Source organism: Diorhabda carinulata, chromosome 1 (genome assembly GCF_026250575.1).
Source record: "Diorhabda carinulata isolate Delta chromosome 1, icDioCari1.1, whole genome shotgun sequence".
Taxonomy (NCBI): domain Eukaryota; kingdom Metazoa; phylum Arthropoda; class Insecta; order Coleoptera; family Chrysomelidae; genus Diorhabda; species Diorhabda carinulata.
This window is the reverse complement of record NC_079460.1, coordinates 4,523,353-4,537,403: the sequence shown is the minus strand read 5'-3', so window position 1 is coordinate 4,537,403 and position 14,051 is coordinate 4,523,353. Positions and strand designations below refer to the sequence as shown.

At 30.3% G+C, this 14,051-nt stretch overlaps 1 protein-coding gene across 1 annotated transcript in view; it reads right to left on the bottom strand.

The window, feature by feature from the left end:
* Positions 1-2,535: 2,535 nt before the first annotated feature.
* Positions 2,536-14,051, bottom strand: part of LOC130898241 (protein doublesex) — a 158,930-nt gene continuing 147,414 nt past the window's right edge. The window contains exon 6 of the mRNA XM_057807416.1: positions 2,536-6,805. The gene's annotated coding sequence lies outside the window, so the exon portion shown is untranslated. The remainder of the gene's footprint in view (positions 6,806-14,051) is intronic.

Below are 14,051 nucleotides of genomic sequence, written 5' to 3'. Positions count from 1 at the left end.
TCAATGGATAATAGAACCCAAGATAGTAATTGTCAGAGTTGATTTTATGAAATAACAACTGCTCTCAAAATGTGAACATTTTCAGTTACGTTATCAACCTTTTCTGATAATTGAACGCCATCTTCGGTAACTTTATACTTTCGCGGTCATCTCGATTTTTGGTTCTAGAAAATCGAAAAATCATCTGATTTCTATGATTTTTTTCAAATTTCCGTTTTTACGGCGGATTTACGAAAAAAAATATGGGAAATATCTCACGGACTTCTCCGCATATATTCATTCATAAAATTTTTATAAAGCACCAAACGAAGTTCGTATATTTTGTTTTGTTAATCTACACAAAAAAAACAAACATTTTTGGAAAAAAAATATTTGTTTATTCATTTTTTATCTCTAACAGTCAACCTTAATAAGATACCATTTTTTTAACACGTTGACTGCTAACTACAAAATAACTCATAATTCATCTCCCCTGAAGATTTTTTATTTACATAATTCAACTAAGAAATAAACATTTTTTTTATACATTTCAGTGATAAATTTTTATTTAAACTCTTATTTTTAATGGTTTAATGCGATTAAATGGAAGTGTGGAAATTGCCTTGGCAGTCAACGTGTTAATGGAGAAAATTTTAAATGTCTGCTTCTCAAATAACCCCCCGACGAGTGGGGCGAGGCCACTTCCAATTCACTTCAACAGGCAATCTTAGTAAGATACCATTTTTTTAATGGTGAAAATTCACAATTTTTCAAACTTTTAATATTGTACATTTGATTACAATAAGTGATTTTAAGAATAATGAAGTTGCAAGCGATTATATGTGAGAAAAGGTCAATTGGTGCCAATGTATGCTTCTACCCTAGGGGTGAATGCCACCCTTACTCGGGGGTGGAAATTTAAAATTTTAAAATAACACCAGGACTCGATAGAGAATGAATTTTACGAAGAAAATGTAGAATGAAGTTTTGTATGTAACTCAATTTCTGAGTTATTCGCGATTGAGAATTGGAAAAAAAACACGCTTTTCAACATTTTTTCACGAGAATTATTCTTATTAAAATTGAAGCTTATAAAAAAACAAAGAAATTAGTCAGTTTAAATTAAATTTTTTAAGTAATATTCAGCAACTTATGAGTTACTGAAAGCCAATTTTTTCTTTTTCGTAAATTTATGCAGAGGTTTGAGCTTGAAATAACGGAAAAACGATCATTTTCATAAAAAATTGTGATAAACATTTTCAGACTTCTAAAATGAGCTTTTATAAAACCATCTAGAATGAAAATTAAGCGAGTTACGACGAAAATAGGTTAAGTAACTCGAATTTGAAAAAAATATGTCTGTAAATTTGATACCATGTGCGGCAAAATTAAAATTAATCGTAGCCCATGTAAAATTATCTTTGTTAAGCGCTAACAACACGTTCCATAAGTTTCAATGATTTGAAACACGTACATTTTGAAAAAATTTTTTTAATGTGAAATTTCTTTTTCGATTTAGAAAAAAAACGTTATTTTTTCAAAATATCTCAAAAACTATTGGATCAAAGAAAGAATTTTTTCGTAACTAAAATTAAGTTTTTATTTTACTGAACATTTTGCTTTTTTTCAAACTCACGTAGCTTGGAAATTAAATGAGATAAAAACGTTTAAAATATTGATTTCAATGCTAAGGGAGAGTCTTTTTTACCCTTTAACATCAAAATTCTCTTAAGAAAAGGGTTACAACTCTCATGGTTTTGTAGCTTATGAAATTCCCTACAAAATGATGTATGGATGAATGCAAACAGCTTCAAGGGAAGCTGAGTTATTATTAAAAAACCGAATACATTTAGTAATTTGCAATAGTTTCCATTCTAAGGGGTGGTTTTTGGTGGTTGCAAAATAAAAAATCCATGTTGTTTACTACATTTTTTGAATAATCATTGTGTGAGGGGTTGTTTTTAAGGGCAGGTGAGCTGTAAAACATCAAAATATTAAAGTCATGATACAAAACAATCAACATTTATCATATTTGAACATAACTATAGCCCATTGCCGCTTTAGTTCATTAGTTTTCAATTTATTGGAGTAAGGGGCGATTTTCACCCTTTAAAAATAAAACGCATACTTTACGACCGAGTCAGATTTGAAGAGGAGGGTAAGATGAACTTAATTCCAAATTAAGATCAGATCAGACCATACAGATCTTTTATTTTTTCAGTTCTTTTTCTTCAGCAATAACCGCAAGCTGCGGTTGCTAATAATAACCGACGTCTTCTTTGCAATAAAATTTTATCCATATTTATACACAACTGTTTCTCGACATTTCTGATACCGGAAATTTTTAGAAGACTGAAACTTTGGAAAAATAAAAATCTGAAGTAATGAAAAGTTTGTACAGACATTCTATCCAAATGTTTGGATAAAATTTTTCAATCCGACTTCATAGTCTATACAGATATCTGTACGAACAAAAGTCTGTGTGGACCCACTAAATTTGAGGATTTTTTTTTAATAACTGCAGAGATCGAGGAAAAAAAAATTAAAACGCAAAAAATTATTAAACATAACTTTATTCATTGAATTATACATTTATAACATACATCACTTATATCTATAATTATGATTTTGGTTTATGACGTGCTTACAATAACTGTCATTTAAATAATAAATCATAACGTCTTCAAATTTATACAAATTAACAAAATTAATTAACGTTAATTAATATATCACTTTCACAGGTAAATGACAGTTAATTTTTCTATACTAGTATCAATTTAATATTTCGATTCCGTTTATGAAAATAATGAGATAAGATGATTCCAACTACATAACCACAACTCCAATCCAATTCCTGATAAAGGTCCTAGACAAATGTGACACAACCAGAATATAGTTAATAAAATGAAATGTGTCACAATAAAACAAAATAAATTAATTTCTTTCTCAAGAAAACTCACTTTTTGGTCAAATTAAGGGGTGGGTGAGTCCGCGACCCTGCTTCTGTCGCAATTTGAATAGGCTGCGTCATTTAGCTTGTATTCAATAACCAATTTCATGGTAAATTGAGAAGACAAAGGAAATTTCATGCACTGATTAACTATATATATATGTATATATATATATATATATATATATATATATATATATATATATATATATTATACATCACTGTTGATAGATCCTATGGGAGTTTTTCACCATCAACCAATGATGGTGAACGTTCCAAACGCCTAATTCATTTATCTACACTCGAAAAAATCTAATAAACGTCATAATATAATATTGGAAATGGACAGATTGTGTAGCCATCTTACATTTCTGAGCAGTTTAATTTCTTAATTATCAAATATCAGAAAGCTTCTCGAAAGATTTATGCAGGATCTACTTATAAACGAAATGCAGATCCACCACAACATAAAAGAGACAAAACAGCCGAGAATAATAGACAACAAGAGCAAAATTTGGAGTTACTAATGATTTTTTAAAAACAATTGACTATTCATTGTACCAAGACCTGAAGAAGTGCATCGGCGGTGAGAGTTTTAACTCTTTTTCTAGCAAAAACCTGTTGTGAAGAAAGAATATTTAGTCCAAATGGAACTACGTTAAAAAATATGAAAAACCCATTTAGAAAGTCACGGATTTACTGAATGATTTATTTATATCAAATTTCAAGGTTTGACTATATACTATAGACGTGGGGGTTGTTAATCAGTGTTGGAAGTGTCATATTCATTGATATAAAGAGAGTCTAAGTGCAGATAAGCTAAGGGATGAATATGGGATGTATCGCTTCAAAAGGAACATCCAATGCATATATTTCCTCCTGGAAACTTTTTCTAATGTTCAAAGAATATTTTGGAGACATTCCTTTTCTATAAAAAAGAACTCACAAATCAATTCAACTAAATTAACTAGAGAAAATGGATTGAATATTACTTAATGAATGTCACATAGATTTTGTATTAAAATTTTCGTGAGTTCTGGATATTTCGGTATAAAATTAATTATTTATGACAATATTCATTAATATAGATATAAATAGGGGTTATAAAGTGTTTAAACAATGCAATGAAAGGGAAAGAACAGCTTTTAAGCTAGAATTATGATTAAAAACGAATGGGAGTTCTTTATTACCAACACTGAAAAACATTTATTTCAATGTAATTAAAAACTAATTTTTTATCTATTCACTTTCTTACGGGAAACGATTCATAATTTTCAAACTTCCCCCGTAATATTATTTAGTACTTTAATATATTATGTACATGGTGTTTGGTGGGTTGATTCAACCCTTACAATAACAGATAAAAATCTTTTTAGATATTATTAATAATTACCTTAGTACGGAATTTTATGAATTATGATATTTTCGATGTAATTTTTTTAAGAAACTAGCTTGGTAACTACCCACATTTGACTTTTTGTTTGATGAAATTATATCATGATGTTCGAAATTGGAATTACACAAATTATTCATTCAATTTCGTACTAGATTTCACACCTGCAAGTTTGAGTATATGTTCTAGTCTAATCAAACGCTTTTGTAAGGTCAATGAAGCATAGAAATGTTAAAAATTTGAAACCAGTGTTCAAATTTGGTCTAAATTTTGAATAGTTTCGATTTCGGATCTCTTTCACATATATGTGCCTAAACGCAAAAGTCAATGGAAATAATATCTGGAGACCTAGCTTACCCTGTAAGGATTCCAGCTTTACTAAGTGTGAGGTGTAGAAATTTCAAACTGGTTTGGTCTATTAACATATCGATTTTTTTATAAAACATTGTTTTTTCAAATGCGGATATAAATCTTTTTTCCCCTATAATTAAAGTTATGATAACTTGCAATACCTTTTCTTGTTAGTCCACAGCATAATGACTTAAGTTTATAAAACGAGGCGTGGTACCCCAAATACTAGCGACTGTCAGCTGTCTAGCCTGAAACCTCCTCTTTCGAATGCGATGCCTACCGGGTCTGTAGACAAATCAGTGTAGCCGTGGCGTTCGTTTGTATAAGGACTGTTTTTTTTTTGTTTCGATCGACGTCAATATTCAGCAACTTGGGAAAACTGTATTTGAAAATTTATTGAAACAAGTGTTTGGCAATGAATGTTTGTCGCATCCGCGTTTTTTTGGTTTTTGAGTGGCTTAAATGTTTTCAAGATGGCCGAGAAGATGATTTACGTTCGGGTCACTCTTCCATGATAAAAACAATAAATAAACATAATATCAAAATAAGAAGTTCTACATAATCGGTCTCGTTATTTAATAGCCTCACCTCGTATAGTTATTGACCACTCTCCATCACAATTTTTTAAAATGTTTTAACGTACTGTAGTTTCAAAAATTTGTGTGATAGGTAGTCTGAAAGGAACTAGAGTTTCGTTGATTACTTTCGATCAAGGGAAAAAAGCTACACAATTTCTGAACTCATTGCTTGGTCAGAAAAAATTAAACTAAACACAAAAATGTCAATATTGAAAAGTCATTTTAACGTTTGGCTGCGAGTGCTGGCAACTGACGACGGGAGAAAACAATATAAGCTATGGGAATGGACTACTTGAAAAGATCGTGGAGGATATCCAGCAAAAAGCATACTCGAAAGATCAATTATATATAACTTCAGAGAGACTACAGACTAAGCTGGTGGGAACATGTGATGAGGATAAAGCAGAACAGGTGGATGAAAAAACCATCGATGGATCAACTGCAGAATAGAAGAAGACGAAGAAGATCATCAAAGACATGGAAGGAACGCATTGAATACACAGGAATACAGGAGAAAATAATAAAGGCGTGGAATTGGACTCCCTGAAAAGATCGTAGAGAATATCCAGTACAGAGCAAATACAAAACGAAAATATAGAAGACTAGGTCGATTATCCACGACTTCAGAGAAAATACAAATTAAGCAACTGCTCTGGTACGAACATGTGATGAGGATAAAGCAGAACAGGTGGATAAAAAAACCATTGATGGATCAACTACAGAATAGAAGAAGACGAAGAAGATCCTCAAGGACCTGGTAGAAAGGAATTGAATACACCATGAAAGACAGAGCTATCAAAGAAAACGAAAAAAAGGGGGTGCGGAAAAGGAAGCTGTAGGACCGTTGTATAAATATATATTTTCGATCAGTGTTCAATTAATTTCGATATAAGTTTGAGATTTCCATTGTCTCTTGTAATTTCACAATTTATTATGAATAAATGACAAGTGTAATATTATTTTCACATATCTTTATATACTATTATAGATGACTAACCAACTTATGAAGCTTGTTTTGCGAATAACTCACGTTGGGAATATGTCTAAATATATTTAAAATGATTTTTTCAAAATCATAAGTTCTCGAAGGTTTGTATAAACCCCTCAAATACGATGTAAATAACTTTCTAATATCATCAAAATTTTTTTTTATTTAAAGAATGACTTATTTGGGCAATTTCCATGATTTTACCTAGAAAAGAACCATAACGAAAATAACTGAGAGGAAAAACTTTTACGTGCACTTCACTTTGAAGTGAAATAATCTCGGGATTCATTAAAATTGTTGTCGAATATATTTTCGGTACTTTTCTAATGAATAACATGATTGATATTCCTTAATTAATGATTATACTGCTCAAATGCACCGAATATTTATTGCTACAATTAATAAATTATTGTTATTACCAGGACGATTATATGTTGAATAGACGGATTCGATTGGAACATTTACGAATGTTTACTCACAAATTAGAATAAATTTCAATCACAACACCTTATATATATATCTACACTAATGAAATTAGATTCTTTAGGTACATTGGAATTCATATCCTGAAACAAAAAAGAGAAAATAAAATTAGTTTCATAGAAATTCATTATTTTGATATATTTATAAATCGAAAATCGTAGCTTGGTGCTCGATGAATGTGAAATAGCCCATATTTTTATTTGAATATGAAGATTTGTGAAGTAAAGTGTAAATCAGAAGGTTAATACATTTATCATTAATCCCAAGCGTTTACTACCCATCTCTCTAGTAAAGCCAGTTTTCCACGGATACTACATGTGTACTGTTGTAGATTTGAATTTTGAATTTTTTTGTGTGGATTTGAAGCTTTATTTTCATAGTTTCTGTTTGAATTTCAACATGAAACCTTCGACTTCAGGTATGTAACATATTATCTTAACATTTTCCATAATATATGTAGGTTTTTAGGTGGGTTCAAATATAGTCTCCACTTTTCTTTTTTGTCTGTGTATTTTATTTCGGGAACGTGTATATTTCAAGAAGAGAACTTTTTAATATTCTCAGAATATCGAATAAAAAAGAAAATGATGATCAATTTGATTATTTAAAAGATGAAATAATGAAGTGAACGAAATGTGCAAGTGAAGAGCTTTTAAAGCGCTCAAATAAAACTTTATCATATTACAAATCACAGTTTAAATAGCGTTGGATGAAAGCGTTCAGGACAGAACAAAGGCTTCTCAAAAATAATACTGAATGTTTTGATACATCAATTTCATTTACAAGAGAAGATGTAGGAACTCCTTTAAAAAAGGTCGCACAGAAATACCATTTGAGTCTAGTTCCGAAGCGACAAAAAACAAAACAGTTGATCGAGTCTACATCAATAAATGTAGTAAATTATGCCGCTCATATGAGTTTAAGAGCTACTGGAAAAACGCAAGCTTCAAAAATGTTTGATGATATTACCAGCACATCTCCGATACAGAATTTGAGAAGTCGCTTGAGAAACAAATTATGTCAGGTGAAGACCTTCTAGCGGTTTTATTGGACGCGAAGTTATTTCGACACCAGTATGACATAATCATGCAGAAACTACTCCAGAAAAATGTCGTTACAAAGGAGTTCAAACTGTATGTAATAGCTGTATTTAATTTAAATAATATTATTCAACAGTTATTCGGTATAATTTTGCTTCTAATTAATAATTAATCGTGAAAATAATTCTATTAGTTCCATTACTTTTATTTTTTCGTTTTGTGCAGTTGTAGAAAAAGTATAGTGTGAATATGTGGGAAAAGTACTTTTCTCCTTAATGTACTTCCACACTCGTGAGAAAAGTTGAGCTTTTCCCATCTGTTGCACAATATACTATTTTTTAATACGATTCGGGGAAGTAGCGCAAATGAAAATTTTGCAGCTCATTTTAAATCACAACTAAATCATTTATGGGAGATTCTCTGGGAAATGCATAGTATTTGAATGCAAATGAATGATGTTAATGAATCTTCGACATGATGTTCTTGTCTATAAATATAGCAGCAAGTTTTGACAACAGTTTATAGTCGTAAAACTAAAATTATCTCACATTCAGTAGATTATAAACGACATTTAACTCACTTTATATGCAAACTAAACAAAGAAATTCATAAAAGGAAAGTTAAGATGGCGAAATCGTGAGACACTTTAACGCGCGTCCTCTTAACAAAATCCGAATATTAACGATAGTATTTCATAGAAATACATAAAACTACAAGAATGCATAAATTATCTTTTCTCGGTGGTCTACAGCTGGGTGGCGAAGATTTAATTGCTCATTGAGATGGGTTTTACAGCCCCATTCTGGGCTAAGTCAAAGCTACACTTTTAAAGCTTCATCTCCTTTAGCCGCTTTACTTCCAAAGAACTATTTAAAAATTCTACGAACACTTTTTACTCAGAAAAAATTAGACATTGATTAATAAAATATTATCTCCAGAGTTTTATATTTTTTTATTATCTGAAATAACTACCGTAGATTCGTGTAGTAAACAATCACATAAATCAACAAATGATATTAAAACAAGATGTTTCTAAATTCATTCATGAGGTTTATTGAAATTTGATAAATCACAATTGAAATTCGTTACAATGAAGAACAGTTCTTAAGAACCGTTACATAAATATCGCTATATCATTATACATATTGAATATTCAGAGTATTTGTGAATTCATTCATGAAGTTGTATGGAAATTCGATGTATATTCAATATTTATACCGATATAGCGATATTTTTGTAACGGTTCTCAAAAATTGTTCTTTATTGTACCGAATTTTATATTGTGGTTAATCGAATTTCAATAAAACTCCTGTAATTTGTCGCATGAATTTAGAAACACCCTGTATATTCAATATTTATACCGATGTAACGATATTTTTGTAACGGTTCTCAAAAATTGTTCTTTATTGTACCGAATTTTATATTGTGGTTAATCGAATTTCAATAAAACTCCTGAAATTTGTCGCATGAATTTAGAAACACCCTGTATATTCAATATTTATACCGATGTAACGATATTTTTGTAACGGTTCTTAAGAACTGTTCTTTATTGCAGCGAATTCTAATTGTGCTTTATCTTATTTCAATAAAACTCTTGAAATTTGTCGCATGAATTAAGAAGCACATTGTATATTCAATATTTATACCGATATAGCGATATTTTTGTAACGATTCTTAAGAACTGTTCTTTATTGTAGTCAATTCTAATTGTGGTTTATCCTATTTCAATAAAACTCCTGAAATTTGTCGCATGAATTTAGAAACACACTGTTTATTCAAAATTTACACCGATGTAGCGATATTTTTGTAACGGTTCTTAAGAACTGTTCTTTATTCTAGAGAATTTTAATTGTGGTTCATCGAATTTCAATAAAACTCCTGTAATTTGTCGCATGAATTTAGAAACACCCTGTATATTCAATATTTATACCGATGTAACGATATTTTTGTAACGGTTCTCAAGAACTGTTCTTTATTGTAGCGAATTTTAATTGTGGTTAATCGAATTTCAATCAAATTTTCAATTTGGTTAATTAGTTTTCTGTTTTTTTATTATGTTAATTTAATTAGGATTTTCGTTTCGTTTTCCATTGTCTAATATCACATTGCGAATTATAGAAAATGATCTGGTACTTCACTTTCTGGAGTCAGTGACGATTTTCACGTCTCAATGAAATACACACGTCAGATATTTCTAGCGAGCAGAATTTATTGGCAAATAAACTAACAACACAAACAAATAACATGTAGAGAGGATTAAATAATCAAGTACATACTTCCTAGTGCTGGAAACAAGTAAAAATAGCTTCAATATACAATGTTTAACAAAAGTATTTGAGAATGGAACTGAGTTTTAATTTCAATTAAGTGCTAAACGGCTTGAATGACTTTTATTTGTTTCGGTTCGTAAAAAATTTTCTTATACTATCGATATTAAGTACACGATCACGTTGTTGACAGATTTTTTTTCTGTCAATATACAGTATGTTGATATTTCGAATAGATACTCTCAAAAAACTCCTTTGCGTTTCAAAAAACAAACTAAATATATGTCAAAAAATATACAAATCGAGGTATAGTATATCTAAAGTCAATGTGAAGATAAATATTTTTAATCGCATTGTTGAAAAATACCGTTTAATCATAATTATATTCAAAAACGCAAACGAAACTAGCAAGAACCAGTTCTAAACTTGATACTATACGAGGACGATTTGAATAAAAAGTGCAGCATGTTGTAGCACGTCATAGGTTAATAGTATATCAAACTACAGGAGGCTTTCCATTCCATCAAGAGTTCAAAATCCCGATGAAACGATGCTGAAATGACTCTGTCTATTGTTCTGTTTTGAATTCACATCATTTAGGCGGTCTGTTGGTAGCAGTGATTCATGTTTGACAGTTAAGTTTGGAAATATTATTTGAATTTGAAAGTTTGCTCAGAAAATTAATCCTGTAAGCAGAATTTCGGGTGAAGAACTCCAATTTACATCACCAGAATCACGATGTGGCCTCTACAGACATGTATACGAGAATAGTTCCATAAGTTCCAGGCCTGACGTAGAGATGGCGGTATTATATACTCTATTAGAAAATATGTACACGATCTATACAACATACATTGCAAGTTCGATGATGCCACGATGCTTGGTATTTGTTTGGTGAGCGTTTTCAGTGAATTTCTAAACATGGGAAAAAATTGGTCATCGTTATGTCATACAATGATTTTAGTTGAGGGGCGTAGGCCAACCATTATATATATGAATTGGATTCTACTGTTGATGACTGATCAATCATTATCAACAGTAAAATATACGACCTGCGAAAACATACAAAAATTATTCGAAAATGGATGAAGAAACATTTTCAAAACTCCTAATTGAAATAAAACAAAAATAACTTAGAAATCTTTGGCGGGAGATGTAATATCAGCAGATGAGAAACTTATTTCTCTCTAGAATTGCAACTTGCACGTAGTGAAAATGGCACCAAGATGTTGCATGAAAAAATCAGCTGAGCTTTATTTGCGCATGCGTCTTGTATTGCATTGCACGTTGTATAGCATCATGTCAAGCGGCCTTAAAATATGAAGAACTGAAAATATGATAACAACATATTTAGTGGACAATTTCTCAACTGGAAATATTAAATATTTTTAAGTTGTTTCACCGTGTAAACCTAACCTAAAAATTTTTACATAGGTTATTACATTTTTGCGAAGAAAAAATTCAACAGTATACATTAAAAAAAGTACACGTGTCCATAATTTGACAATCTACTCGTTTCAGTTAATAATTGCTAGAGATTTATATTAACCATATTTTATCTAGGAATATATAATTTCTAATAATTATATGTGAATATATTTCATTTCATTACCGTAAAATTTATAGCAAAATGTGATCTCATCGTATAATATAATCCTTATGAATATTATCTATCAGTTACAACATAAAATTTATTATACAATGTGTCCACTTAAGTTCACAGCATATGGAAATCTTTATTATTATTAATATTACAAGAAAAAAAATTATTTGTCATAAAAAGTTCTGCATAGTGTAAAACCTTGAATGCAACGATTAGCTATAAAGATTTGTCAGTATATACGAGATATGTTTTTATTATAACAATAATTTTTATGAGAATAATTTATTTGAAATTTCAAATTAATATTTGATAGACAATTAACTGCTTTAATAAGTTTTAAAATGAGTTTCTACTTTTTTCTCGGGATTTTCCTTAAAATATAATATTTGGTCTGTTGTGTTGGTTATTTTTCATGTTCAGTCAAGTATTTCATAATATTTTTTGACCAAACGTCTTCCAAATTTTCTTAGAACAAGGTCTTACGACTAATTACATGATTTACACGGCAGCCTTAACTGTCATCCAGAACTGCTGTTGTTTTGTACAAACTTCATATTTTTTCATTTTCCATAAGTAGAAGTACATTTCCTAACCTCAAACTTTATTTGATATTTTGTGGGCAATTTTAAAATTAAAATAACAAAACTAGGTGAAGTAAACAAGAAAAAAGTGGTCAGTGCATCACTGACAATAATTATGCTGCTACTTTTATTTTTGAAGTCCGATGGACAGTTTAGCTGGAGAATTGGATGAGAAAACAGAAGAATAATTGAGAATGGATGAAGAAACATACTAAAAAATTTCTAAGCAAAATAAAACGTAATATCAGCAAATTACAAACTTATTTCTCTCTAAAATTGCAACTTGTATGTAATAAAAATGACTGCGAGATCTTTCATGAAACAATCAGCTGAACATCATCTGCGCATGTAAGAAATATTGCGCATTGTATTGCACCATGTCAAGCCGCTTTCAGCTGAACTTCATCTGCGCATGCTTTAGATCAAGAAATATTGCGTCTTGCATTGCATTGTACGTTGTATTGCATCATGACAAACGGCCTTATAGAAGTGGAACAAAGCGATCAATGGTTACAATTGGACTGACTAAGATTGACTGTAAGTTAAGAATTCCCAAAATAGTTAAAAAAATGGTTAATTGAATTAGAATTCTTTGGCAAAAACATGGAGAATTATCACTGTAGTTAATATATTCCAATAGTTTCACATAATGATGTGAATATGGAGGTCAACACATCGCCCTCTCCAAAATTTTACGAGGACGCATAAAAAATATTTGATACCGTTCTCAAAGAAAGTAATAAAAATAAACACGTGTTTGTTCGCCTTTTTTTTCAGCAACTTCTTTATCCCTACCATTATTAACGCTACATAACAAATTGGGTGAGGATCCCAACGACCGAAGAAACATTAAAGGCGGCTATGGAATAATACCAGATTTCATTTGTTCACAGTCGTAAAACTCCTAAACGAACTATGAATATATTTATATTTTATTGCCTAATTATGACAGTAGCTTCCATGATTTTTATGTTCGGACAAGCTATTATGTATTATTTTGTTGAGATCCTTTAGGCACTCGTAATTTCTATATGAGGAACAATAAGATTACATGGAAGACCAACAAATGTTTTTTAAATGAAAACCATAACACCATTCAAATCGAACAACAAAAAAAATAACTGGGTTTTATATTCAACGAAGAATAAATTACTCGGTATGAATATTATGGGTACATTTTTACATCACCCTATACAATGGAACTGAATTGGTTGACACAATTTTCTTTCTCTTTTCTTTTTATTCGACTTCTAGATATTTATCTGATCTTTTATAACCTCAATAAGAATACTTGACGGGAAAATCCGCTTTAACAGATTTTGGTTTTCAGAAAGGTCAAGGAAACTACGTAACATCCTATGGAAAGTTTGGAAAACGTACTGAAACGTTCTGAATACAGTTTCATTCATTCCTTATTTTCTTCATACGAAATTTGTATATTTAATTTTCATCTACTACAACGAGAATGGTAGTAGATGTATCATCTACTACTTTTTTTCTTTCAATAAATCAATTTTTAATTTTTCTGTACCATCGAACAAAATAATTTCATATTACAAATAGAATTTTTGTTTTTTGAAATAATTTGAAAAAAACTATCAAGTGCCTATCATTGTTTTATAAAGTAAAATGAAAAAGTGACCATTACCATTCACTAAATGCACTTAGAATTGGTTGAACTAGCTCCGATTGACTTTCCTCTTTTTCTTAACCTCAAAGTTTCACTTGCAGGATATATATTTTCATCAGACGAGAATCCATCATTCCTCATTAAGTCGTGTGACTTAATAGATGGCGCTGCCATTGTCAAATCCTTATAACGTTTATGAAGTACCAAC